We start from the raw sequence: 14,664 nt of genomic DNA on the forward strand, positions 1-14,664 counted from the left end.
ATACGTAGTAGTTGCACTTGAGAGTTGTTTACTAAGACAGAATTAACCTTTCTTTTTAGCCAGGCGCTGTCGTATAGAAGGATGGGCAATTCCCTTCTTAGAGGTAACTGAGAAATGGAAGACAGGTTAGTTTTGATAGGAAATAACTTCCAGTGAATATTAGGTACTTAGGAACTACCCAATAGAGAGGGAGCAGAAGGTATTAATAGGACAGTGAGATTGCTCAAGATAGGGCGTTAATGAGAACACCAATTGTGATTGGTGTGTAATGAGATTGCTCAAGATAGGGCATTAATGAGACTACCAATTGTGGATGGTATATAGTGGGATCGCTCAAGATAGGGCGTTAATGAGAACACCAATTGTGGTTGGTGTGGTAGATTGGGCTGCTCTCCGATATGAGAAGGAGGGTAGAATAGCCCGGGCCAGATTGTCGCGGGCTATAAGGTGAGATAATAGGATGAGACATGGAATTCCGTAGTTATTATTGACTATTCTTAGTAATCCCTTAGATCTAGCAGTGTTTTTGATGGTATAAGCGTCTATATTGCGAATTCCCCATTCCCGGGTAAGTACTCAGGTACTGTTGTAAATAGGATCCGAGAAGGGATGGTGTTACGTTTTGGCCGGGTTGGTTGCATCTAGGTGAGTGGGTACTTCAAAGTCCGAGAATCCGGTCATTACAGGGGGGGGGTCATGGTTGGGGATTAGATTGGACTCGATCACATGGTTGATGTGAAAAAAGAACTATGTGATGATCGGACCAGTCAACGGGGAGGATGTGGTCGATGGAGATTGCATTGCTTTCGGTAATGATTGCGTTGAGGATTGCTCCTCTATGATGAGTTTCTTCTGAGTAGTGTTGAGTCTGATTGTTTTCAAGTAGTAGGTTGTTTAGGGTTTGAATGAGCGGGTTTTTTGTTTTGTTCCATCTTAGATTGAGGTCGCACAGAATTATGTTGTTAGAGTTGCCGAGTGTGCCATGGGCAATCAGTTCGGAAAGGTGAACCCCGAATTCTGAGGAGTTGCCTGGGGGGTGGTATAGAAGATAGCAAAGAGTAGGCCTGGTGTTGTGTGTTTTAATGATGACTGAGAGACATTCAAAGGAGCTGTACAGACAGTAGGGAGTTTCCGTGATGGAGATGTTGTTCTTGTGGATGATTGCTATGCCCCACCTCTTTTCACTTGCCTGTCTTTGTTGAATCCGGGAGGAACCAGCATGTCCATGCTGGGGTAGGAGAGATTATTGAGCCAGGTCTCTGTTATTATTGCTATATCTATATCATGGGAGAGGATGGCTTCTGCTAGTTCAGTTGCATATTAAGAGGCTAATCTGCAGTTAAGGAGCATACAGTTGACGGAGGGTCCTCTTTTGCTCCTGTTCTCAGTGCATTGGGCTCTAGGTAGGAAGGCTAGGTGGGCTGGGGATATTGTTAATTCAACTATCTGACACTGATTCCCCTCTTGCTTGCATCTGGACTAGCTTTATTACTAACCAACTATTTGAAGCTGTTCCACTTAAGAGCATCACTGAGCAGTTCGCATCTCGACCATACATCTCACCAGCTACAAAAAAATGAAAGCTATGCAGAAATCGTGACCTTCGAAAATGCAGGAAGAGTCCAGGTAATAACATTGCTTTCAAGAACTACAAAAAAAACAAAGCAGCTTTCAAGTCCGCAGTACGTAGGGAAAAGCAAACAGCTATGGATCAATTCTGTGTGAAGCTCCTCTATGAAAGTAAGAAACCAAACTCAAAGAAAATTTGGTCTCTTGTAAATAGGGGCCAGCGAGGTGGAAGCGGCCATGGAAGTGCAAACATCAGCGCGGACGAATGGGGCCACTATTTATCATCTCATTTTAAGAGTTACAATAAGGAAGTCGACTGTCCCAACTTCCCCATTACGCCCAACGCAAAGGTAGTATCCTTGAAGGCTACAAAATAAACATTCATCAGTACTTCACCAGAACCCACAAATGCGGCTTGTGGGAATAACATCAATCCACCTTCAGAGACGACAGCGACACCAGAAGAAATAAAACATAAGATTTTGTGTTTAATTAAGAAAGCTAGAGTGGATGGTGCTCCCAGGCCAAATGGTCTCCCCCCGGCCCTGTTTAAATCGGAAGCCAAATTCTGGTCAGTCCGGCTGACCCCCCTGCTTTCTTACTACAGGTTAAACAGCACTGTTTCTGAGTCCTAGAGAGGTGCCATCCTTCATCCCATATCTAAGGGTGGGAAGAGAGCAACCCCAGTAATTACCAAATGATAGTATTCCTAGACGTTGAGTCTAAATAATATGCTAGCATTCTGTTGGAAGAGCTACTGGCCTGGGCCAAGAAAACTAAATGCCTCCCCTTCAATCAGATGGGGTTTGTGGCCAATTCTGGTACAACAACTAATCTACTAACCCTATCTGTTCTGATAGAGCAAGCGACAGACCAACAAACCCAACTGCACTGCTGCTTCGTAGATTTTAAAGCGGCCCAATACCTACTGTGGAAAAATTTAAAGTCCTGGGACAAACCCCGGTCTCTGTTACTTGCAATAGCTCAACTCCATTCGGAAACATGGATTAGAATCAAGCTGGGTGAAGGCTGTTATGTCTCCAGGAAGATTGAACAAGAAGCGGAGTAAAACAGGGCTGCCTGTTTTCCCCACTCCTTTTCAACCTGTTTATATTGGATATTTCACAAATTCTTGACAGCATTAACAGCCATCCACCCCAACTAGATGGAGTGCATATCAATAACCTTTTATACGCTGACGATCTGGTGCTGCTTAGCCATACGAAAGTGGGCCTACAGAGGCTACTTGATGAATTGCTCCCCTACACTAAAAGTAATTTCTTAGAGATGAATCTATCAAAAACAAAAACAATCTCCTTTGGGAAGCTAAAGAGGATGCGTGGAGGGTAGCACTTCAGCAAGGTAAAAATAGACTCAACAACTCACTATCAATACCTGGGAATATTTCTTGACACCAGAAGATCATTTGTCAAACAGAAAGAAGCACTGAGGACCAAAGCTCTGGCTTTAGAGGTCGCCGCCATGAAACTGTCCAAAAAGCTACTTGGCCTGTGCTTAATCCCACTGTTGAAGGTGATGAAGGCCAAGATAACTAATGCATTAACATATGGCCATGAGATCACGATGGGCACCACAAATACTATTTTAAACAAACTAATAACCAAAATTTCTAAAGTTGCATTTCATCTGCCAAAGTCAGCATTGCCTGCACAAGTTCACCTTGAACTAGGTCTACTTGAGCACCATGGCTGGTGCATTTATAAAGTTTTGCAATAGACTGCGTCATGCCCAGGAGGATTCTTTGGAGGCCAGACTCTGGCAAGAAATTCAGAAAAGTCAAGCCAGCCACAAATATCAGCTCCACCTGAACCATAGTCTACAACAACTTGGTGTTGAGGAATTCTGGGGAACAAATCCCTCCCAGTCTGAAGTAAAAGTAGTCATTAAGAAGAGCATTTCTGGGGTCCTTCCATTCGGACAGGGCAATACTGTCAAAAAGGAAACACGCCTGGGCAGTGATCACAAATTTTGAACCTCGGGTTGTACCCCCATACTTATCAAGTACATCCCATTTTATTGGAAAAGAAAGTTCTTGGCTCTAAGGATGGATAAATGGCCTTTTCTAAAGAACCTCCCAGAATGGCGGTGACCTGATATTTACACCCAATGTAGGCTGTGTGTCTACCATGCCGAAGGAATGGAACACATAGTTTGCCTATGTCCTGCAGTGCTCACTGTCAGGCGAATTTTACTGCATGAAAAATGGAATAGACTTGGAATTCGATCATTCTGCCGAGCCATAATAGCAGCCTTGAACACGAGCAACACGAAGCTGAACATCGGGTTAACAAAACTTGTTACCAAGGCGCTAAAACTGTTTGAAGCCATTAGTGTCCCCAACTACTCCCCATTATGGCAGCGCTGCACCCCATCTCTGGGTTCAGTAACTGCTCTCTGACTACCAACAACCCGCAGACCCTAACCTGGCCCTTGAGTTGAACATGAACCACTAAGAATCTCGGCAGAGTTTTAAAGTACAATGCAAATTTTGTATCTCTGTGCAATTTTACATCGTTTTTTTTGTCAGAAAATGCTGCAATCGTTTTTATATTGTAAGGGCTTTTAACCAAAAAACAATAAAGCTTTTTTACTCATATTTACAAATTAATTATTAATAATGTATATCTAATTAGTTACTAATTAATAACATTGAATTAACACAATTAACATAACTGCCAATTAATTATTAATTGTTATTAATCAATGTATAATTAATTAATAATCATCTAATTAACTTAATTAACAACTTATTGAATACTAAATTAATAGTAATAAAATAATTAATTAAACGTTTTCAATTAATTACTTCCCACCCTATTCCCCTACAAACCCACAACCCGCTACAGAATTAAATTACGGAAAAAGTAATTAACATATAATTAATTTATTCTAAATAAATTCTTAAAAATATATATTATAATTAAATTACTTCCCACCTTATTCCCCTATAAACCCACAACCCGCTAAGGATTTAAATAACACAAAAATTAATTAACTTAATATTCATTACTTTAAAAAAATTCAAGCATACATTACAAAAATAACACATACTTGTAATACATACTAGCATACAAAACACAAACAAAATCGATATTATTAACAACAATATTTTTACAAACGATATTACTAACTTCAATATTACTAAAAACAATATTTCTTACCTGCATGTCGATATTCCTAACCACTATATTTTTGCAAGTCGATATCCTGTCCACTCAATATTAAAACTCGATATTTTTCCACTCTATATTTTAAATTCGATATTATGACTGGTTACCATATTTATACATATCCCAGCAGTGCATATCAGAAAAACTGACAAAATACATATCTTATATTTCTTTGTGGTGAAACAAAGTCCAAATGCCACGTTGGAGGGGAGGTTGTCTCTGGTTGCTTCCCTTTCTCCGGCCTCCCCTATTCTATTTCTTTCACCTCTCCTGGTAATAAGCTTTGTTTGTCCATTGTACATGGCTTAGGTGAATCGATGGTGTTCTTTCTTTCACTTTCAGCGCAGTATCTGTTGATTCAGTGACTGTGTAAGGTCTTTCAAACTTAGGGCCCCTTTAGGATGTCGGGCAGATCACCACCACCATGCGGGTGGTGGCGATCTGCCTGACATCCTTCCCCCGCTGCCACCCATTTCCCCTGCCATATTACTATGGCGGGGGGACCGTGGCAGACGGTAAGACCGTCCGGTGCTTTTCTGCCCGGTCAAGGAGTTGACCGGGCGGAAAAGGGTTTCATATGGTGGCAGTGTCTGTTAGACACCGCCATCCATATTAGGGTGTGTGCGGGGACATGCTTTTCCGTGGCGGCAATGCCGCCATGGAAAGGCATGTGGGAATGTCTTGTGGGGGCCTGTTGCGGGCCCCTAGGGACTCCGGGGGGGGGTGGGGGGTGCACATGGGGAGTACCCATGGTACCCCCCTGCACTTCACTGTACAACGTGTCAGGCACCACGCAGTGCCTGTCACGTTGTGCATTGAAGTGCACAATGTGCATTTTTAGCATTGCGACGGGTGGTGCTTTCAGCACCGCATGCCGCAATGCTAAAAATGTGGGATGCGCCCAGCAGTGTGGCAGGCGCATCCTAATTTCCCCCACTGGACTGCCGTCCTTATGGCGGGCAGTCCCCTTTTACGTTGGGATGGCGGGCGGCTCCTAATTGGCCCCTTGCGTTCTTTCCACTTCCTGCTGACTTTTTTCTTCTTTTTTTAAAAATTCTTTTTATTTGCAACAAAAATAAAGGGGTGGTCAGCACATTGAAGGAATACATTTGTCACATAAGCATTATTGGAAAACACTGTAGATACAGAAATTGTCCGATATCAGATATTCAGAAGCAGTACAGTTGTAACAGCAGTTTACAATGCAATTTGGTCGTCAATGGGAGTAATTCGGGGGGGCTCACACAAGTTACCCCGATACTCATTCCAGTTGGACAATACCGCCACCCATTTCCGGGGGCAGCCCGAGCCACGTATACTGTCTTTTCTTGCAGCATACACCAATCCATATCCTTTTTCCAGGAATTGAGTGTTGGAGGCGTCACTGCCCCCCACAGCCTAGCTATATTACATTTCGTAATTGCCAATCCTAGGGTCCCCCAGAGTCTCCTCCTCGAAGGCAAGTCTGTGGGCTCCCAGATGTTCAAAAGGCATCTCTTCGCTTCCAGTTGCAACTCTACCCCCCATACCTCTTGCATACATTTGAGCACTCGTTTCCAGTAGGTCAACAACACCGGGCATTCCCACAATATATGGAAAAAGGTTCCCACCTCCCCACACCTCCTTCTGCAGAGACCATCCTCACTCCGGCCCATCAGCATCAACCTAGTTCCAGATACATAAACCCAATGGAGTATTTTCAACTGGATCAGTCTAAGACTGGCTGATATTGCAAACTCCATGGGGGATGCTAGCACGCCTCTCTACTCCTCTTCGTCTATCTCAAGTCCGTCAGCCTCCCATTTTCCCTTTAGAGTTAACAGTGGGTCTGGGGAAGGGTTACTAAGTTTCTTGTATGTGAGGGAGATGGAGCGTTGAGGGAGATGGCCATCCAACAATCTGTCCTCCAGGGGGGAGGACTCTGGGGCTGAGTCCCCGCCTGGATATTAGTTTGAAGGGAGTGTCAAACCTGCAGATATCTAAAATATTCAGTAGGCGCCAGGTCATAGGTAGGTTGGAGTGAGGCAAAGTGCACAACACCGTCAGGACCCCATAAGTCTTCGATGTGTGAAATCCCAATTAGGTCCCAATTACGGAACCCTTTAGTGGGACCTAGAGTGCCCAGCTTCTCTGAGACCCATAGCAGAGTAGCCATCGTAAGAGTTTCAGCCCAGCCCAATTTACGCTGGACAATATACCATAACTGAACAGAATGCTGCATGGGCCCGGTGAGAGAACATCTGCCCGATCTGGAATAAAGCGCAGCCTCAAAATTCCCGCCCGGGATGAGCCATCGGTCCATTCCGTATCTCGGATCATTCTAATCACAGTAGGTGCCCTGGTTTATGGCTGAGAGATGCGCAGCCCAATAGTATTTCCGTATGTCTGGAAGCGCAATACCCCCATCGAACCATCCCAGTGTGTGTTTCTGTAAGGCTATGCGGGCGTCCCGGTCCACAGCAGATCTCTCTGCGCTGCTTCAATGGCTGCAAAATATGACTGTGGAACTAGGTCCGGGTAGTTTTGGAGGGCGGAGAGGAAACGTGGCAGTGCCATCATTTTGAAGAGCACCTGCCCGGCCCAGCAGGTACATAGGGAGCTTCTTCCAGGTGGTAGAGTCTCTTTTAAGCCGCTGGAAGGGCGGCAGTATGTTTTTTTCATACCTAACGGCCTTCTCTTTCGAAACAAAGATCCCCAAATACTTAAAACCTGTCTTGGATACCCTAATCGGGCAGTCGCGCGGAACAATCGGGTGGGCTCCATGGAGAACATATAAGAGGGACTTACCCCAGTTGATACTGTAACCCGAATTCCTTCGGAAGTTAGTGAAAATATCCAAGGCTACTATTGGGGACTTACGAGGTTTTGTCAGGTAGAGCAAGATGTACCCTGCATATAGCAAAATGTTGTCCTCCCAACCATCAGCCCATCTGAGCCCCTTCAGCGAGGGATCCTACCTGACCCAGGCCGCGAGTGGTTCCAGCAAGAGGGCAAATAGCAAAGGTGAGAGGGGACACCCCTGTCGCGTCCCCTGCCTAGGGTAAATGGCTCAGAGGTTTTGCTGTTAACTGTGACCTGGTCCAAAGTCTCAGAGTAAAGGAGACGCACCCAGCTGATAAAATTAGCGCCAAAGCCCTGTTTCTGTACGACTGCTATCATGTAGGGTAATTCAAGCGTGTCGAAGGCCATCGCTGCGTCCAACGACACCACCACAGCATCCTCCTGTAACGTATGACAACGGTCTAACACACCGTGAAGACGGCGCAGATTGAGCGCCGTGTTACGGTGGGGCAGAAAGCCCGACTTGTCCGGATGGACCAATGTGGTTAAAACTGGTTTAAGCCTGTTGGAAAGGACCTTGACCAGGATCTTTGGTTTGGTGTTTAGCAGCCAGATTGGCCTATAGGAGGCGCATACATTTCTCGGCTTTCCTTCCTTAGGGATGGCCACAATTGTGGCAATACGTTGATCTTGTGGCAGTGTGCCCCTATCCCTACTCTCCTCAAACATGCGTTTAAGGTGCGAGCTAACGCTGTCAGGTTTGACCTTGTACAGCTTGATCGGGAGACCATTGGGACCGAGGGCTTTTCCCGGCTGGAGGTCTCGAATGGCCCCACAGAGCTCCTCAGTAGTAAGAGGCGTCTCCAAAGTTTCCCGTTCAGTGTCCGAGAGGGTAGCTAGCCCAATATCAGGTAACAGGGCGATAGAGTCCTCTTCCGGCCGGTCAAACCCCCTACTGTAGACTTTTTGGTAGTATACTGCAAACTTCCTAACTATCTCAACGGGCTCCGCGATAACAGCCCCCGATTCAGTTCTAAGCTCAGCGACCACTCTCTGCGTCTGCTGCTTTTTGTCTAGCCAGGCTATGAGCTTGCCTGCTTTGTCCCCTTGATCATATATCCTACCTTCCCTATCTCTTGCCAGAGTCTTTGCTGCGTCAGTGGCCAGGGCCTTGTACTCCGCCGCTTTGAGTACCATCTGGTGCACAAGTTCTGGATGGCCTACAGTTTGTGCCTCGTTTTCCAATACCAAAAGATCTGTTTCCACAGCTAGCATTTGCGCCTCCCGTTTTTTCCGACGCCAGCGATCGCAGAGAGGACCTCCCCACTGGGTACGGTCCTAAAGGCCTCCCACAATACTACTGACGAGTCCACCGTGCCTTCGTTATTCTCGAAGTACTGGTCAATGGAGAGAGTGAGTTGTTTTTTCGTCTCCTCGCTGCGGAGGTACCAAGCATTGATCGGCGCCACACATCCCTCCCTCTGATCACCGACGGTAAAGTGAGCCCACACCGGGGAGTGGTTCGAGATGCCCCTTGCTAGGTGCTTGACGTCCTGAATCCTAGTGCCCTGGTGCATTGGCGCTAGGATGTAGTCTATGCGCAAGAAGGAGAGGCGTGGGCCTGAGAAGAAAGTATATTGCTTGTGTGTCGGGTTTTGGAGACACCAAAGGTCCAGGAGGCCAAAAGCTTCCAGGAAATCAGATATTCACATGTGCCCCGTCGCTATGTTCCTAGGCGGGTGTCTATCCGAGTCCCCCGAGACCACATCATTAAAGTCCCCACCTATTAGCAGTTGCCCCTCTGGAAGGGAAAGAAGAAGCCTGCCAGGTCCTGGAATGATTGGGTTTGAAAACCAGACGGAATATACGCTGTGACAAGGTTGAGCCTGCGCCCCTCCCACCTCCCCGAGACCACCGCAAAGCGCCCCAAAGGGTCGGATTCCGTGTGATCGATGACTAAGGGAAAGTTTCGATGCTAAAGGATCCCCACTCCCCAGGAACCCGAGGTGAAACCAGCATGGATCGCCAAAGATTACCCCCATCTATTCAACGCATGGCACGTATTCCCTAACAAGTGGGACTCCTGCAGGAGTACCACATCAGGGAGGTGTCGCTTAACAAATTGCAGTAAGATAGTCCTTTTGAGCTTGTTCCCCAACCCATTAACGTTCCAGCTTAGTAGTTTAAGACTTTTATCCCACTTCATAGCCATCAAAACATTTCAGTGTGGTATCAGCTCTGTGATTCCCAGTACATTTTTTAGGTCTCGTCCTATTCCATTCCGCAAGGAATGAATAGGACGAGACTATTGGGGGGAAACTAAGAGCTAAACTAAGCTCTCAAAAATGCGGATTTCCAAAAGTGCATGTGTCCCGTGTACGCGCTTCTATCCGCCTGTCTGCCTGCCTCGCATCACCACATCAAAGCCAGCCATCTGTTACTTCCCCAGCATGGTGCCGCCAGCAGCTTCACTTCAAAGGGATCCGCTCCGCCCCCTGCTGCATCAAAGGCTTTCATTTCGCGGCCGCGTTTATTTACTTTCATTTCGCGGCTGCGTTTTTTCTGCCCCTGTTAGGCTCGTTTTTTGTGCCTTTCTGCCCCTATTAGACTAGTTTTTTCCCGTTTTCTGTCCTTCTGCCCTCAGTTAGACTCGCTTTTTTGTGCATTTCTGCCCCTGTTAGACCCGTTTTTTGTGCCCTTCTGCCCCTGTTAGGCTCGTTTTTTGTGCCTTTCTGCCGCTATTGGACTCGTTTTTTCCCGTTTTTCTGCCCTTTTTGCCCTTTGTTAGACTTGGAGATCTCCTTTTACTTTCAAAACTTTAATGTCGTTAGGATGACGCTCTCTCAACATGAATCCCATCCTCCACAACTTCACGTTTTTACTAGCTACTCACACACTTTCAAATGCACCGCTAACACCATTTGTGCCGCTCCTGCCATCAGTAATACGCATCTTCATGCCCTTCCGCTCACGTACCTGAAGCATAAAATAGTTAGAAACAGCTCACGTCCCTCAGATCCAAAAACTTTCAATTGTCTAACCTACAATCTCATCATTCAATCTGCTCCTTCTCAACACCTACAGCCGGCAACAAGTCCTTTAAAACGAAGGCAGATTCCAACCAGCCCTTTTAAAAAATAATTAAAAAGAGTCACACAATCACAAAAGCTTCTTTGGCGCGCTTCTTTACAGTGTACTAATGCGTCCTGAAGTGTGTGATATTTTTTTATTAAAAATTGCACTCAAATCACAAACGTGCCCTCATGGTATTTCATGCTGCTGAAGTCGATAAGATAGTAGGGTGACCAGGCCTACAGATTTCAAATGGCTGCTGCGGCATTTTTTACTTCTGACCAGGGAACCAAAAAAAAGGAAATACAAATGCACCGCTACCACCATTTGGGCCGCTCCTGCCACCAGTAATACGCATCTTCATGCCCTTCCGCTCACGTACCTGCAGCATAAAATAGTTAGAAACAGCTCATGTCCCTCAGGTCCAAAAAGTTTCAATTGTCTAACCTGCAATCTCATCATTCAATCTGCTCCTTCTCAACACCTACAGCTGGCAACACGTCCTTTAAAACGAAGGCAGATTCGACAGTCCGTTCCTACCAGCCCTTTTAAAAAATAATTAAAAAGAGTCACGCAATCACAAAAGCTTCTTTGGTGCGCTTCTTTACAGTGTACTAATGCGTCCTGAAGTGTGTGATATTTTTTTATAAAAAATTGAACTCAAACCACAAACGTGCCTTCATGGTATTTCATGCTGCTGAAGTTGATAAGATGGTAGGGTGACCAGGCCTACAGATTTCAAACGGCTGCTGCAGCATTTTCTACTTCTGACCAGGGAAACAAACAAAAAGGAAATACTTGCGCCTTCCCTGGTTTTTAGATAAGGGCAAGTAAAAAATGTTGGGAGTGTTTTTTAGCCTTTTAGCAAACACACGGACACTTAGCAGTTGTTTCCAAATTTAAACTGATTTACATGCAAGTTAAACTTATCTAATTAACAGGCATGATTCTGTGTTTGAAAAAAGCATTTTACGTCTGTTTTGCCTGCCTGCTCTCTTATTCTTTTATAAGGAGCACAGCTCGTCTGTGCACTCTATTTCAATACAGCTCAGCGCACCACTGCAGTTTCCTCTCTTAACATCTAATTTACACATCACTGCATACCGACCTTTAGATGTCTAACTCTGAATTGGCTCTCTGCCCCTAGCTTCTTCTCAAATCTCACTCTTACTCTCACTCTTACTCAGCATCCCCCTCAATCTCTTTCCCTCACTCTCTTTTCATCCCTCCCCTGTCTCCCCTTTCCCCTCCCCACCTCCTCTCCCCCTCTCTCTCCTCTCCCACCCACGTCTCTCCCCTCTCTCCTTTCTTTCCTCTCTCTCCTCTATCTCCTCTCTCCCTCTCCACACTCTCCACTCTACTTACTCTCCCCTGTCCTCTCCCCTCTCTTCTCACTCTCTCCTCTCTTCTCACTCTCCTCTCTCTCCTCACTCTCCCCTCTACCCTCACCTCACTCCCCTCCCTCTCTACTGTTCCCTCCCTTCCCTCTCCTCTCTCCCCATACCACTCTCCACTCCCCTCTTCCCTCTCTCCTTACTCTCCCCTCTCTCCTCACTCTCCCCTCCCCCTCTCTCCTCACTCCCCCCTCCCTCTCTCCAATCCCTCTAGCCTCACTCTCCCCTCTCTCCTCGATCTTCCCTATCTCCCCTCCATCTTTCCTCTCCTCCATCTCCCTTCTTTTCACTCTCCCCTCACCTACTCTCCCCACTCCTCACTCTCCAATACCTCTCTCCCCTCCCTCTCTTTCCCCTCTTTCCTCACTTTCTTCTCTCTTCACTCCCCTCTCTCCTCACTCCCCCCTCTCCCCTCAGTCTCTTCTCTCTGTCTTATGATGTCTGCCCTGCCACCGTTTTCTTCAGACCCTCACCCTCACACCTCCTCACCATCACACCCTCTCACCCTCACACACCCTCACACACTCTCACTCACCCTCACACCCACACCCTCACCCTCACCCCCTCACCCTCACAACGCTCTCACCCTCACTCACCCTCACCCCCTCACCACTCACACACCCTTGCTCACCCTCACACCCCTCACCCTCACAACCCGCTCACCCTCACTCCCCCTCACCCCCCCACACACCCTCACTCACCCTCACAACCTCACACCCTCACCCTCAACCCCCTCACTATCACCCCCACCCCGTCACCCTCACACCCCCATCACCCTCACACCCCCTTCACCATCACACACCCTCGCCCTCACACACCCTCACTCTCACGCACCCTCACACACCCTCACTCACCCTCACTCACCCTCATACCCCCTCACCCTCACACCCCATCACACCCCCTCACCCTCACATCCCCTCACCCTCACCCTCACACACCGTCACACCCTCACCCCTCAACCTCACACACCCTCACTCACCTTCACACCGTCACCCCCTCACAACCCTCACCCTCACTCACCCTCACCCTCACTCACCTTCACCTATCATCACACACCCTCACACCTCCTTACCCTCACCCCCTCATCCTCACACACCCTCACACTTCCTCACCCCCTCGCCCTCACAACCCTCACTCCCTCACTCACACTCACACCCTAACCCTCACTCACCCTCACACACCATCACACACCCTCAAACACAAAGGAAAAAAAACAATTAATAAAGGTTGATTCATACGTATACTTTGTCATTAATTATCATACATACATCTTTATAGTCATTCGAATGATATGGAGAACCTAATATTTATTTTTGTTGAAAAAATACATGTTTTAAAAACTATAAGCTTAAACTCCATAAGTATTGCTTTTGAATTTTTTTTATTTCAAACAACATAATTAAGGGATTGCAGCTCATACGCATCAAAACATGTAGGTTTCAAACTACACAGCAAATATAGCTTCTACGTACCATTACTATAATTATTAATATTTAAAGATGGTAGAAAATCACAAAGTACAAAAGCACAAGGTTTAATACAAAAGAGTACCGTCAAAATAACACATTGTCAACCAAACAAATATAGCAACATGTGGGAAGATTCCCCCCCCAATTTTTTTTTGCCATATATTAAATAAAATTAAGCAAATATACATGAAATATAGAAAGTTAGAAACATTCCACAGCAGTACAATATATACATTCACAAGCCGAGTACGATCGCAAAAAAAAACCTTTAAAAAACATTACTAAACATTAAAAAACATGCCAAATATCTATACTATAGAAACTCTAGGTAAACAACAAAAAAAACATTAGATTAAATTGACAATTTACCTGTCAAACGACGCAGCTACAACACAGGAAGCACGACACACCTTCCACAAACGCTGGCTCGTGAAGATCTGGAAGTTTCCCAATTGACGCGACGCAATTGCAACGCTACGTAAGACAACGTTGCAATTTGATTGGACGGAATAGACGTCAATCAAAATGCAAGGTAAATGAGGGAAATAAACTAGAACGCTAACCTAAAAAACTTTGGCCGCGTTATGGCCCCGGGTAGCGTCTGCCATTTTTAGGCACAGGGAAACAGGCAAAAAGGGACTAATTCTAATACTAGGCCAATATCTGTACTCAGAACGCACACACATACAAACGCACACAGACACACACACACAAGCTCACAACAACACAACAACACACACTTACAACAGACTTACACTCACACCCACTCACTCCCCCTCACACCCTCACTCCCCCTCACTGCCTCACAGACCCTCACTCTCACACACCCTCACTCACCCTCACACCCTCACCCTCACACACCATCACTCACCATCACCCCCTCTCCCTCACACCCACTCATCCTCACACCTTCACACACGACTCACCCTCACCCACCATCACTCACCCCCACACACCATCACTCACCCTCACACCCCCTCACCCTTACACCCTCACAACCCCTCACCCTCACACCATCACCCACCCTCACTCACCCTCACCCTCACACAACCTCACAACCTCTCACACACCCTCACTCACCCTCACACCCTAACCACCCTCTCTCACCCTCACCTCCTCACCCTCACACCTCCTCAACATCACAAACCCTCACATCCTCACATCCTCACTCACACCCTCACCCTCACC

The sequence above is a fragment of the Lissotriton vulgaris genome, chromosome 3_1 (assembly GCF_964263255.1).
Source record: "Lissotriton vulgaris chromosome 3_1, aLisVul1.2, whole genome shotgun sequence".
Classification (NCBI taxonomy): Eukaryota; Metazoa; Chordata; class Amphibia; order Caudata; family Salamandridae; genus Lissotriton; species Lissotriton vulgaris.